At 34.8% G+C, this 14,466-nt stretch overlaps 1 long non-coding RNA gene across 1 annotated transcript; it reads right to left on the minus strand.

Moving 5' to 3' along the window:
• Positions 1 to 309: 309 nt before the first annotated feature.
• On the minus strand, positions 310 to 14,375 carry LOC109365855. Its single transcript, XR_002111645.1, has 3 exons — positions 14,325 to 14,375; positions 1,239 to 1,438; positions 310 to 1,110 (listed from the first exon to the last, which is right to left on the minus strand). It is a non-coding gene; the product is annotated as an uncharacterized LOC109365855 (long non-coding RNA).
• Positions 14,376 to 14,466: the final 91 nt, after the last annotated feature.

Genomic DNA, 14,466 nt, shown 5'->3' on the forward strand with positions numbered 1-14,466 from the left:
AAAGAAACAAAATTCTATGCTTCCTTTAGAACTGTTATTTTAGAATAATGTAGCACTTAAACTTTGTTCAACTAACACAGCCACTTAATATACCAAATAATCCATCTTCTTAATAACAAACCCTCAAAGACACTCCAAAACTAATATTTATTAGTAAATTAATAATATTACAAGAATAGTCATGAAGGAAGAACTGAAAAAAAAGGATCAGAACTTGCAGTCTTCACAACCTTTTGTGATGAAGGTGACATAGTGGTTTGATGATATTAAACATATGACCACAGCACTTGCAGTTCATAGTGGAAAAAAAAAAAAAACCAACAAAACCCTAGCTGGGGTGAAGCCACATCAGATCTAGAGATAAATGAGGCCTGAAAGAAATGTATGTTCCCATCTCTGTAGCTAAATTTTTTACAAATTGAAGCTACAGGTTCTTATGTGATGCATTTTTAACTCTGCCTACAATTTATGTGAGAACAACATTCATGAAATGTATGGCTCTAACATATTTTTAAAGAACCTAAAGGCAGCTGAAAAACAAAACCAAGAAATCTCTAGTTTTACTAAAACTAGAATGATGATTCTAAAAAAGAAAATCTTCTTTGATCTATTATCTATTTGAAAGAGCTAAGCTCAATGCAGACAGTAATTGCTGACAAATCCCAACTGTAAACAAACCAGTTTCACATTTTACATATTATCAAGAGGCTACAGAATTAATGGTTACAGCCAAAGAAATGTTGACACAGTTGCACATTGAGCCTTAACATGCTGATCATGTTAAAATAGCACACAAGAAATATTTTTCCACTTTGTAAAAAGTCAGACTGTTTACACGCTTAAGTGGCGACTTTACTGCCTTGTGTGTGGTCTTATAATTTCAGTATCACAAGCATGAATATAAAGAAAAACAGCATGAAATAACCTATTATATTAAAATGAATACCAGATAGCCAATATTACAAACATTGAGATTTAAAGTTTTCAAAATGAGCATTAAAACATGCAAACATCCAAATGTTTACTGATTAAAAAATTACATAAAGCTTTCCCAAAAGTAAACAGAGGGTTATATTTCTCAGAAGGAAGCTATTCTTTGTTCTCTTCACACTGTTTAGAAAGAAAAAAAAAATGGGAACAAAAATTAGGAAATGTAAAATAACAAATATTGTCATCATTAAAAAACAACACTGCTAGCTTTGCTTGCATCTTTTTACTGCGTAAGATGTAATACTTACAGCTGTAATTTAGTACAACACATCAGCATCTTTTGTAAAGCTCTTGCTTTAGTTGAAAACCTCTGGAAAGTCTTCTGCAAGATCTGGTAAGGTTGTTTTGTTTTTTTTAATAATTATTATTTTTTAAATAAAGTGGAGATCTACTACTTTCAATTTACTGAGGACAGTACAGCCAATCCATTAAAGAAGGTGCTAGCTATCTGCAACACAAGGAAATTAATTAGTTGCTTTACCACTACAATCATGCATTTAAAAAAAAAACGTAAATATTGATATAGGTCAAGCATACGAAACTGTTCCATCTTCCCTTTCAATGTCCTGTAATGAAGCATAAAATGCCAACAATTTTGAAACGCAAGTACACAGTATGAGTGAAATACAAAGGCCACTCTCAAAGCAATGCCTCGTATGTTACTGTTCTGATCCATAATCTCAGAGACAGATGTTGGTAGTATGGCAGTAGAGGCTGAACCTTCCTGCCAATATTCTCTTATGTTTTGTTGCCCTGTAACAGATGGCAGCAGAGGGGCAGTCTGACAAAGTGGCCTCTGACATGGAAATTCATATGAAGCAAAGGTGTGGAACAGAGGTCCCTCCATGCATATGAAGGTTACACATATTGACTCTTACTGAATATTTGTGGAGACCAAACAGTTGATGTAGCACGGTGAGCCAGTGGGTCATGCATTTCAGCAGTGGCAACAGCAGATCATCTCCACTGGTACGGATTTTTACAAGCTTTTATAAGCAAGGTTCTATTCACTGCTGACAAAAATGCAGAGCTAACAATGGTGACTATGTTGAAGAATAGTGTTTAATAGCTGAGAATTTGCTCTACTAAATATTGCTTTTGTCTTTGCATCTGTTGTAGTTTCTATGGAAACAAATTGGAGACCTTACCTTCAGAGTGACCTACACATTTTCTTCAATTACAAGGATCCTCAATATTTTCCACAGCAGTTGAGATTCTCCTCCCAAGTTAACAGCAAAAAGCAGAGACCATAATATTTGCAGTATCTACTTGTTAACCCTATTGTCCATAGCTAAAATTCTAAAATCTCATTGGAAATTTAAATTATACAAAAAAAAAGTAAAGTAAATTAAAGCAAAAAGTAAATTAAAATGAAAGGTTGCATCAAGAACATGGGTATAAGGTGTCAGAGACAGACTTCTGGTTCCTTATCCTTCTATCTGCATTTTTTTCCTTTCTTCATTCTTCTAGTGTTCATTTGTGCATATAGGAAGATAGAGAAGGAAAAATGTCCTGTTAAGACTTCCACATTGATATGTTTTACTGTGCACTGGGAAAGCAATTTTCCTCAAAATAGCCCCACGTCTAAAATCTCTGTATTAAAGTTAGATGAGACAAAATATATCACGGATGAACAGAGTAGCACTGTGGGCCCAATCCAATCCAATCTCGTTCGGGACGCTCCCGCTCCGCGATGTTGCTCTCGCTCCCCGGCCGGGCAATGAGCAGGACACGCGCCGGGGCGCGCTGCGGGGAGGCGCTGTCCGGGGCCGGCCTGGTGCTGAAGCGCCGCCCGCCCCGCGCTACTAGCGGGTCCCGATGCAGCGCACGTAGCGCCGCGGCAGCGTTCCTCGGCTCGAACGTCGTCAAACCTTATCAGCGCCCGCAGAATGCCACTCGGTCCCAGCATTACCTGGGCCTTCCTTTATTTTCTTTCTATCTAGAAGGCGGCCTACAAATCCTCTCTCCCCTGCACTATCATTCTACTAACGACCGTTACTTCAATCAAGAAGGAAGTATCTCTTTCTTATGCACTCTATGTTCAAAAGGAGTAAAAGAAAAAAGAAAAGTGGCAAAGCCTTTAAGGCAGCAGAAAAGCTGCCATAAAACTTTATGCTACGCATTTCTTCAGTATGGAACTATTTGTAAACATTCAGCTTCTGCTCTAGTCCAGAAACAGTAATGGATTGGTTGGAGACAGCTGCAAACAACAAAGAAAGGCCTGACTGGGAATTTATTTTGTATAAAATCAGATAGCAGAAGCTTCCCATAGAAATCACAGAGGGAAGCTGCAGAATACACAAGTATTTAGTGACAGATCTGCTTTCCATTAAGCTAGCAGCTTTAACTGTTCCAATCCCATCATCTACTCAATATCAATTCTACATTATTGCATTTTCATGCTTGTATCCTGTAGCTAATCTGCGATTTTCAGAGTTAAGCACACACCTCTGCTATTCAACAGTGGTTAAACAACTGAAACTTTGCCGCGAGTTGGTCTCCTCACCAGATATTGACTTTTTAGAGGTTGTTCCACAATCCTGTCACTTTCCCTTTTACTCTTTTTCTTTCCCTAGTTCTGCTAGACTTCTAATAGCGTCTCTAAAGTGCTACTATAAACATGCATAGAAAAGGAGATCTTCACTTCTGAGAAGAGCCCTAACAGAACAGATTTTCAGGGAGTCTTCTCACATTGTGGAGAAGCTTGGGATCAAATAAATGGAAATCTCCCATTGCGTAGCCCATAATGGATTTACTATTAAAAACAAAACAAATACCCACAACCACTTGGTTTTCCATCATACTAGTAAGCTAATACATAGAAATACATTCAAATTCTATTATATTTAAATAGATCTGGACAAACACCCTACCATTTTAACACAAACATTTAGCATACTGACTTTTCAAAGTGGATCGAACTATTACTGAAAAGGGAACAAACAAACACCTTTAGGATCAATCTAGCTAATTTACAGATGGTCTGAATAGAGAAACGAGCATGCCACTTGCAGATCAAGATTTACCACTAAATATGTTAGCAATCTGGAAAAGAAGAAAAGAATTACTTCAAATATCAATGGCAACATCCATCAGGAGCAGTGAATTTTTGATTTAGGTGTTACTATCAAATAAATGCTCATGGGGCTAACCCAACATTGCCCATTCTGGAACTATCTTCTGCATCAATTTCAAGTCACTAATGACTCTAAAGGAAAACCCTGGTGTTAAGGACACCACCAGTTCTCACACAGAACAGAAACACTCAGAAGGAGAATACAAGCAGAAGTTTTTCCAGGAACACCTGTACTCTCTAAACAGTAGGCGCAATTCTGTATTACTAAAGAGGGATAATTCCAGAGAGCTCCATATAACAGAGCCCACAACTAACAAGTGTTAATGGTGATACTGAAGTTTTCCATTTCTCAGTTCTCCATAATAAAAAGTTAAAGTTCATGTTGTCATTTTAAATGTTACTTCTCATCCCACAATCAAACTAACACAACACAGTCCTAATTCATTCGCCGTATGAACTGAGTCAGTTCTGAACAATCCACGGCTACAAAAGGAGATTCAGTTTTCCATTGCTATTACAAAGTGACAAATACATAGATTTAAGATACTATTTGACTACAGAGAGAGCGTCTCTATTGTTACATTCTACACTCCTTCCATACATCTTCTTCACCATAAAAATCTACAGCCTAAGTAAAGGGTGGGGGGATGTTGGGGAGAGGAAGGATTCAACCTATTGCCAAATGATGTACTCTTATGACTTGCCACCTCCTCTACAATTATGGGAATTTATTATTTGGATAAATAAAATTCCTAAAATAAAAAAAATCATACATTATTCCAGTGTTATATTATATATATATATGTGTGTGTGTGTATATATGTATATATATATATATATATAAAATATAGATGAATATAAGATGTGTGTGTATATATATATATATATTATATTTAGAGTATTGCACCAACATCCAGTTTATTTTGTTTTGTTCTGGCTTGAAAACAGTCTGATACCAAAGTTACAGCAAAAAAATTCCTCAGTTTTCCCAAACTTTCTAGCAATGCTCACAGTCTAAAGACTGCCTAGAGGATAGCCCAGCTGCTAGGCTACTAAGTTGTTCTACCACCCACTCCTCTAAATACATAAATAAACAAACAAACAAATTATTGCATAATTTTCATATAGTATAAAAAATAAATTAAAAAAAAATAGAAACAAAACATACAAAGAGCTAGAATTGGACTCAGTGCAAACTGTGCTGAATAGTGCAGACCACCAGTACTACTTTCTGCTCATCTTGAAAAAGCGTTGGAATAAAAGGAAAAGTGAATTTTAAATTCACTAAATAACAGGAAAAAAAACCTCTCTCATCAGTCCTACCACCTCTCTGAATACTTATTAATATGCTTTTTGATTGAAAATCATGAAGAATGTATTTGTTCCCACTGACTTGCTACTGCTTCAACAGGTTGGATCTCAATCTATAATACCTTTCCATAACCCTTTGTAAATCAACTACATCCACAATTTTTCCTCTACAACAGACTGTTTGACAATATACTACTCAGTACTTGCATGCAAATGTCCATGTAAATATTCATTTATTTAATATAAGTACTGACAAATACTAACAGTTTTCTTAAGAGAGATATAAAACAGTTTTGTTCTGTCATTCCAAGTTCTTCTGTAAGGTTTCTCTTTGCCTGAATGCCCATGTGAGCCAGTGGTGACTTAAATCACCAATCACAGCTAATCACTCTATTTCATATTATACTACTAACACTTATTACCAGACACTTATTGGAGACAAGAATATGGTTTTGTTTGTTCTTGTTTGTTTAAATCGTGGGCTTCACATTCAACATTATACTTGTCAGACTTATTCCTAGCATCTAAACTGTTTGTAAATTCTGAGACACAGATTGCAACTATATGACAATACAATACCCAGAAAAATAAGAACTGGAGCCTTACCACCAGTATACACACAGAATATGTCTTTATAAGCTTCCTATCCATTAATAAGGATTGGCATATGATGGCAAGGCAATATGCTATTGTAGTGTAGGAATGGAAAAATGAAGGAGAAGTTACACACTCCATGACCCTATTTAATGTCAAATTCTTGGATCTTGGCATTGAACAGATGCTCTTTAATGGCCCTGGATATAGCTCTTTCCCAACTCTAAAGTTCAGCAAATATTTTAGGTTCTAAGATATACACTTCTATCAGACTTTATCTGAATGATAAAAAGCAGGATAGATCACAATCACATATACTTAGTTAATTATGACTGCTATTAAATCACTGGTATATTAAATGAAAAAAATGTCTGTTTAAAATAGGAGAATATTGGCTTGAATTTGAAAGGCTGCATTTAACTGTATCTTAAATAAACTGTTATTACATCAGCTGAGTAGTGTCAGATACGCTAGACACCTTACTACTGTCTGGAAACTAAAACTAAACAGGCCTTCCAAAGAGGACCCTGCTCTTGGGTAAGAGTTTAGCTCAGTTTTGTTACTTCACAGGTTTTTATGCCAAAATGAGGATAGGGTTCTTGAAGTACATTCACAGATCTCAGTCATAATCAATATGAAAATGACAACAAAACATTCTGTGGTGCGGGGTCATATTTTATTATCTGGAAAACAGCAATGTTATGTCCATATCTCTTTCCCCTGTTCTTTTCCTCACTCTCTCCCAAGACGAACTAAGTATTCTTCAACAAATATGTGATGCAATACATGTATAGTGATTCTTCACTTGAATACTCTTTCAGATTACATGGGAAGTTACATGGAGAAAGTAATAATATCTTGGTTATGTTCAAGCTTGGAGATCCAGGATTTCACGTAAGCAGATCTGTCTATAAAAAGTACAGATAGCCAAAATAATAAAGAGGTCTCAATGAAAGGTGTTACAAAGACAAGAAAACACAAAAAGAAAATGAATATCACTCTGCCTTCAGGTTTCATAAAGGAACTTCCCTAGTTAAGTGTACACAGCAACAAGATCATCTTACAGCACTCGAACCACTGCAGTTAAGATTTTGGTTCCAAATTGTCAGCACGTGATCTAAACTACAAACTGTTCTCTTTCCACTTCCCCAAGTAAAAATTTCACAACTAATCATAAAGCTCTGCAGTAAGCAAAAAAAAGTTCTTTCATATAGGCCTCATTAAATGTACTGTGTTTTATGAAGCAAGGAAATAAAATATAGGTGAGTTTGATAGGCAAAGGTACAGACATCATGGAGTAAGTTTGAAAGACTTTTCTTCATTAAATATTCGCTTGCATAATTAAATGGACCTATACAGTTCATCTTATTTTTATTCATTATAGAAAGGTGTTTATTCTCTTAACTTGCCCAAGTAAAATCACACAGATGCAAAAGTTGACAGATACAACTTGGATGAGTGGGCTTCTTGGATGAAATAAACCAAGCAAGTGAAAAAGAAACAAGCTAGAAGTTTCCTCTGTCATTTCTTGATATAGTTGACGTAAACAGATATTACAGTATCTAAGAAATGTATCTTATTTCTAGTATTTTCCTTGGTACACAATAGTAATACTCAATTCTGATCACATTTTTTTTTCAAATTAGACATGTCTCAGTTTTTAGCACAGAAAAAAATGTCACATTCATCATTAAAGTTTGGAATGAGTCAACTAGAAAATAAATGAAGAAAAATGAACAGAAATGGAGATATAATTTAAGATTATGTAGAAGTCTACGTATTAACTTTTAAAGCATGAATTTTCCCTAGTCTACATCCATTCAAGAAAAGAGAGCAATTCTGTATTGGTCCTACAAAACATTATCCATTTTAGCACAAGTTTAAATCTCGAAATCACTTCGATATTTTGATACCCATAAGCATAGCACCTCAAAACACCTCAAATTAGAAATGTTTCCAATCAAAATAAAGAAACTAATTTAAGAAAAAAAACCAAACCCACTAGTTGAATTCCTGATCATTTACAAGAGATTTGACCATTCCTCACTAACCTACATTCAGTTACTTGTTTCATAGAATTTAGTAGCATTCAGCAACAGCCTTACCTCTCTCTGCCTCTTATTATATAATCATGCAAGTAACACTGCTGATAATATTAGTGACTTCTTCACATTTCATACAAATTTTAGTCACTTCAATTACTAAAATAGATATCTAGAACTTACAGTTTGTGGCAACCACATTGTCACATTCTAATTGAGCAGCTGTCAACAGTTAGAAAATAATTGCATCCCTTTCAGAAGAACTAGTGTGGGAAGTGAAACACTTGGAGTCATGGTAATGAGTCTGTTTTCATCAGGTGACCATGAGTCATCATTTTATCAGCAGTTTAAAGGGCTTTCACAACAGTCAAGCATCATCAGTGCTCACACTTAGCAATGACTGCAGCAGGATACTGAAATAGGGTGCCATGCCCGATGGTACCACTATTTAAGGAACTGCTTGACTAATGAGTCAAGGAATATACTGCAAAGTCATGGTTGAATTGGAAGTATTGCAGTACAGAAAATACTCACAAACCAAGCAATAGTTTTGCTTTTGAAAAATAGATTTCTTTTAAGGAAGTAGCAAATAACATGGATGAAACATAAGGAAAGAAATCAGATGTGTCGTCAGCCTCTCTTCTCCATTTTATTTCACACCTTAAACAGAACACACTCAAAAACCAGATATCCACATACTTCCACGTACTAAAATCCATCCACATTGCCAAGGAAAGAGGCCTTGTGAAACAATATATACATTTCCTTTTTTATGATACTAACACCAATAGCAAAAACCACATAGCTATTGTTAAATTGGACATGATATTACTGGCTACCATAGAGGGGAATTATAGGAAATGGGGATCCTCTTACCTCCCATACTATTAACCCCCATCTAAACTCATTAGAAAGAGCTAAAGGATCTCACAGTTTGATCTACACCACAAGCTGAAGCTTCTCCCAAGACCTACAGACACACACTGACCCCATGCAGTACCTCTGCTAAGTTTTGTTGAACTGCAAGAAATTGAAATTCCCCATTCCTTCCCCTTCTCTTGCTGCACTGAGGGCTCATGTAGGCAGTACCACCAAGATCTCCAAAAAGCAGAACAGTGGAAGTGAAAAAATATGTTTTTGCTGGTCAGAAATAAGGTATAAAAGAAGCTCCATGAAGATGATACCTTTGTAATAATTTTGCAAAAAAAATAAATCATGGTATGGTGCGTATTTACATTCATATCACTGTCAGAGCAGCATAGTGCTAATAATTACCAAAATTCCTCATTCTCTGCTATAAATAGTATTTTATAAACTACTTAGATTATTTAGGTTAATTTATTTGCAATACCAATGAGTAACCTAAACTGAAGCATTCTTTTATTCATTTTCAAAGCAATCCCTGTGAAGGCAGTGTTTCTACCACTGAAGTTCATCCCTCTGGCTTCTTATTCCTTTCCCCTGCTAACACTTTAATGTCTCAGTTCTTCATTGACTCATCAGTTCCCTAGGCTTGAAAACTCTGAGGTCAGTGAGGAAACTTCCATAGATTCCGGGAGGTTTAGAATTAGAACATGCACTTAATCCTCCTTCCCCTTTTATCTCCCAACTTCCTTTTATTTCTTCTGGAATTTATTTACTAGTCACTGTAGTCATTGCATAAATGGTGCCATAAAATTGAGAATGAAATGCACGGTAAGAAAGCGAACTAAATAGATGTCTCTCCATCCTTCGTTGTTTATTGATTCTTGATTTAAATCACATTTTATGCCAGGTTACTTGTTATCTTATTTAAGACTTCTAAGCACTTCTAGACAGGCATCATATTTGACACACTCCTACAGCAACTAACACATACAAACATCACAGCTGTGAGAAGTGTATGATGGTAATTGAAAATAATAATTCCAATCACTTGTATTTATAATTGATCTGACCAATATTGCTATGGGAGAACTACATCCCTAGAAAACCACCACGAAGTAGTTAATACAGCTATTCTTCAAATTTTAAAGATCGAAAAAGCAAACATAAGAACAGATAATTCTAAAATTCAGTAACCTTTAATCAGTTTACAGAACTATGGTACTATACTTCTAAGATTCAAAACACATTTGCAAATTCAGTATCAACTTAGACAATTGAATCTTAGCATATTTGTACTGAAACATTTGCAATTACTCCACTAACAGCAATTTCACACACAAATGTCTTAGTTTTGCAATGTGGAAAAGAACATCAGAATTTCTGTCTTGATTAGTTATTTCAACTAAGTGCTCTGAAAAAACCTAACTCAAACCAGAAAACATTATGCTACAGTGTTCAAAGCTATGTATGTGAAAAAAGCATCTGTAATATCAGTCCAGTAACTGGGCAGTCACAAGATGTGTTTAAAATATTTTTTTAATGTAAGTAGTATTTGTTGTTCTCCACTTGAGAGCACTGTATTCATTTACACATGGACTTAATACAGTAGTAAAATGCACTTAATATCCTCCATTGCTCCTTTTATGGAAACAGACAAAATTAAAATATTAGATAAAAAACCCCACTCGTCTCCCTCCTTTTTTTCCTCTCCAAATAATTCGCAAGAAGCAAACATGCCTCTTCCTTGTACAGAAAATATTTAAAGAAATACCAGCTAACCAAATATGAATACTTTCAGAAATCATACATTACATCTGTTTGATCACGTAGATGTAACCTAAGGATCAGGTAGATGCACCTGATATAGAAAACATATTATCATTGTACAATATTTCAGCTAGTGGCTAACAACAACAACAAAAAAGCCACAGAAAATGAAGTCATAGAAGTAAATTGTCCATTTTCTTCTTCCAGACCAAACACAAGAGTATCCTATGCAGGTCTGTGAGCAGACCCTAAAATGACCTGTACAACAATGCAGGTACATGCTGGCAGGTACTCTGATAAGAAGATATCTTTCCATTTCTTTCCACCTACTGTTAGGACCTAGAATCAACATAATTGGCATGCACACTTTTTTTGTGAGCACTTTAAGATATTAAAAGACAGATACTAAGATGTGTTTGCTTATAAAGCGACATTTCAATGATTTCATTATATTATAGATAAGTTATGCATGCATAAACAAGGAAAATGAAGGGGAAAATTGATTACATTACAGTCGCACTGTCATTTTCCTATCTCGTCACATCCAGTACTTCCATATTCATTTCCAGTTAAAAAAGTAATAGAACACAGAAAAATACACTTGCTCCTGCAAAGGAGCTTTCAAATTAAAGTAAGCAAAAAAAGATTAAAGTAGGAAGGACCACTCCCAGCATACAATAATTTCAACTGATAACAAGGAACAATGCTGAAAAATCAATTGCAGAGTGTACTGAGTGACCAGAGAACACTGACTAAGATATGTGCTTCCAAAGGCCTGCAAGTCTGAGATAGAACAGAGCTCTTAATTTCTGAATGTAGGAAATGCCAAAGTAAAATAAGCTTCCCTTTGAGTTGAGCTATTGAAGTGTAGTAATAGCTTAAGAAGTCTTCAGCTTTTGGCAAATGAACAAATTGCAGAAAACAGCAAATGAGATTTTTCTATTGGAGTTATAAAAATCACTGTATTTAGATTTGCAGTTTCACATGAATAAATTCTATTTACATAATTTTGGAAGAATATTCTTTCTAGTTTGGCCAAAGTTTTAAAACAAGGCCCCAGTGATATTACTTTTCAAGTCTGTATAAAGTTCATAATTTTGCTGTAAGCCTCACCAATTAAAGTTAAGATTTATTTCTCAAAAGAGCAGTAAAATATTTTAGCAACACAGAAAGCTTAATTAAATTCATATGTTTTACTTTCCAGATTTAGGGGCATTTTTACCATTCAGTGCTTTATGAAGTATCAATATTATTTAAAATTGAAAGCGCCTGATCAAAGTAACTTCTGCAAAATATTATCTATTGCACATCACAACACTGTGGAATCCATCCAAGTGGCAATCAAAGAATGTGTGTTTAGGGCTTAACCGCAGATTTTGCATTAAGGTTTAAAGCGATTTTACTGCATCAATTATTTTATTTCATTTGCCTTTAATTGCCCATACTCAGACACAGAGGCATCTTCCAAAAATTGGTCAATCGCTCCCTCTACTGGAAATAGCTGACCATTACACTGCAGATACAGATCGCATTTAACACCATAACTAAGAAGCAAAGCTATTAAATACATTATAGGCGTTTTCTTCTTAAATTTTGCTCAAATCAGCTAAGTCTTGAAAGATGAATTAGCTGTAATTTCCAGTCTTTTACCAAAAGTATTAAATCATGCATACTTACAAAACATAAAAAAGCAGAAAACATAGAAAACAAGGAAAGCATAAAAGATTTTCAGATTCCATAAAATGATCCTCCACCAAACATGAGAAACCTAAAGTCAAGACTACAGGACATTCTATACTCTCTCTGTGCTCTGCCCTTTAATGGAGAATCTTCTCCACAAGGATCTTCCTTGAGAAAATTATGTGAAAGTTAAACGGTCTTCAAAAACAATTATTCACATTCAGTGAATGGAAAGAAGCAAAGAATTCATACACAAAGTAATCTAAATAATCTAAAATAAAAATGATATGCACCTTTCTGCACAAAAAGAATTCCAGTTACCTTTGTCATATTTGCCTTGAATAAAATGCATCAAATATACAATGAAAAGTCAATGCGTTAATTTTCAGGATTCTGCAACTACAAAAATTAATTCTTATTTGTTAAGCATTACCGGGAAGAAAATGAAATTGTATCTCAAAAAGCTGCACCTATTATACTCTTACCTATGAATTCAAGCTCAATGAGAAATGATCCATTTGCTGATGCTGAACTAGCAAACATAGCAATTGCCAGAGTCTTTACTGAATAAAGTACAGTCTGCTGGATCAGCACACTGTAATTACACAGATCAGTAACAAGCAATCTTACACCACTTTATCTAGCAAAGATATTGTGACTCGTATCACTTGTTTTCTTTGGCATTTGCATTAATACTAATGATATCAAGAGATTCCAGCTGAGAAAGACAATGGCTTCACCCTCAGCTTCTGTTGTTACTCCATCCATACACCAATAGCACATGGAGCCAAAATATCAAAATCAAAGATACTTTTCCTGATATAATAGCTATATTAATTGAGAATTAGTAAACAGTATGTCAGTTGAGGAGATCTCTGAAATAACAGACACAATACTGTCAATTTAAGCTGTATAATCACATTAAAGAGTAAAAAGAATTGTCCTAGTAAGAGAGAGAACTTCTACTTGGGGAAGAACACAAATATTACTCCTTAGCATTTAAAAAATAAAAATAAAGGGTTTGGTCTGCTTGTTTAACAATTGTCTTACACACACTAGAAGATTTCAACAGCTTCCACAGCCTGATCAGTCAGCAATATTTTTGTGACTGTACTCCAAAAAAAACGCCAAATAAACAAACCACCAAAACAGCACTGCCAAGATTATCCACTGAGGAAAGGGTCTCTTCTAAGGAGAAAATTCCCAGGTAAAAAAAACCAAACAAACAACATTTCCAAGAGAATAACACATTGCTCTAATAATTCAGAAATGCATGCCAAATCTAAACTACCTCAGACATACATGAACAAACCAGAAGTAGGAAAAGTGGTCCAAAAGAGAAACATTAACCAATTTTACTCAACAATTAAGTTAGTCATAAAATGATACAGTTAAGAAAGAAAAAAATATAAAGTGCTATATTTTATTACAGAATGTTTTGAAATGCATTACTCTTCAGATGTTTGTATGACGTTAGAAACTGTTTGAAAAATAAATTGTAACATCATTTTACCAGGCACTAAGCACAACTAATGGCTGAGAACAGAAAAGAGGCAGTAAGAGATGCAAGCTGAGTCAAGTGTGATAAAGAGTTTAAGAACATTACTGCCTCTTAAACCAGGAACTCCTAAATTATCTGGGAAGTACACAAAAATATTACAAGATAACATTAAGAGAAGAATCTGTGTTAAATTTTGTCTTATAACAAGTGCTGTTTTACCAAAAAATCATGCAGTTTCTAACTCTAATCACACAATGAATCATTCCTAGTTATGTGATTTTGATCTTCAACTGGCTCTGCCATGATTCAGCAGCAATTCTGGAAGTTTGCTTCCGAAGACAGAAAAGGTGACCGAAATTATACTAATATGATCAGAAGCCTGAAGGATGCTCCTCTTCATCATTAAGTTTTAAAGCCAATCTACACACATTCTAAGAAATACTACCTTTCTCTTTTCTTTTTATTTTTTAAATAAAAGCTATGGCATACTACTTACCTTAATGACAAATTTGTTGGATGCCATGATAGCTCAGTGTAAGCTGGTCCTATAAAAACATCAATTAAAAATGATCAGTACTAGGAAAAACTCATGCCCAATGACTGGGATTTTTTTTTTTTAATCTATTAGCCTTTCCCCT

The sequence above is a fragment of the Meleagris gallopavo genome, chromosome 2 (genome assembly GCF_000146605.3).
Source record: "Meleagris gallopavo isolate NT-WF06-2002-E0010 breed Aviagen turkey brand Nicholas breeding stock chromosome 2, Turkey_5.1, whole genome shotgun sequence".
NCBI classification, from domain to species: Eukaryota; Metazoa; Chordata; class Aves; order Galliformes; family Phasianidae; genus Meleagris; species Meleagris gallopavo.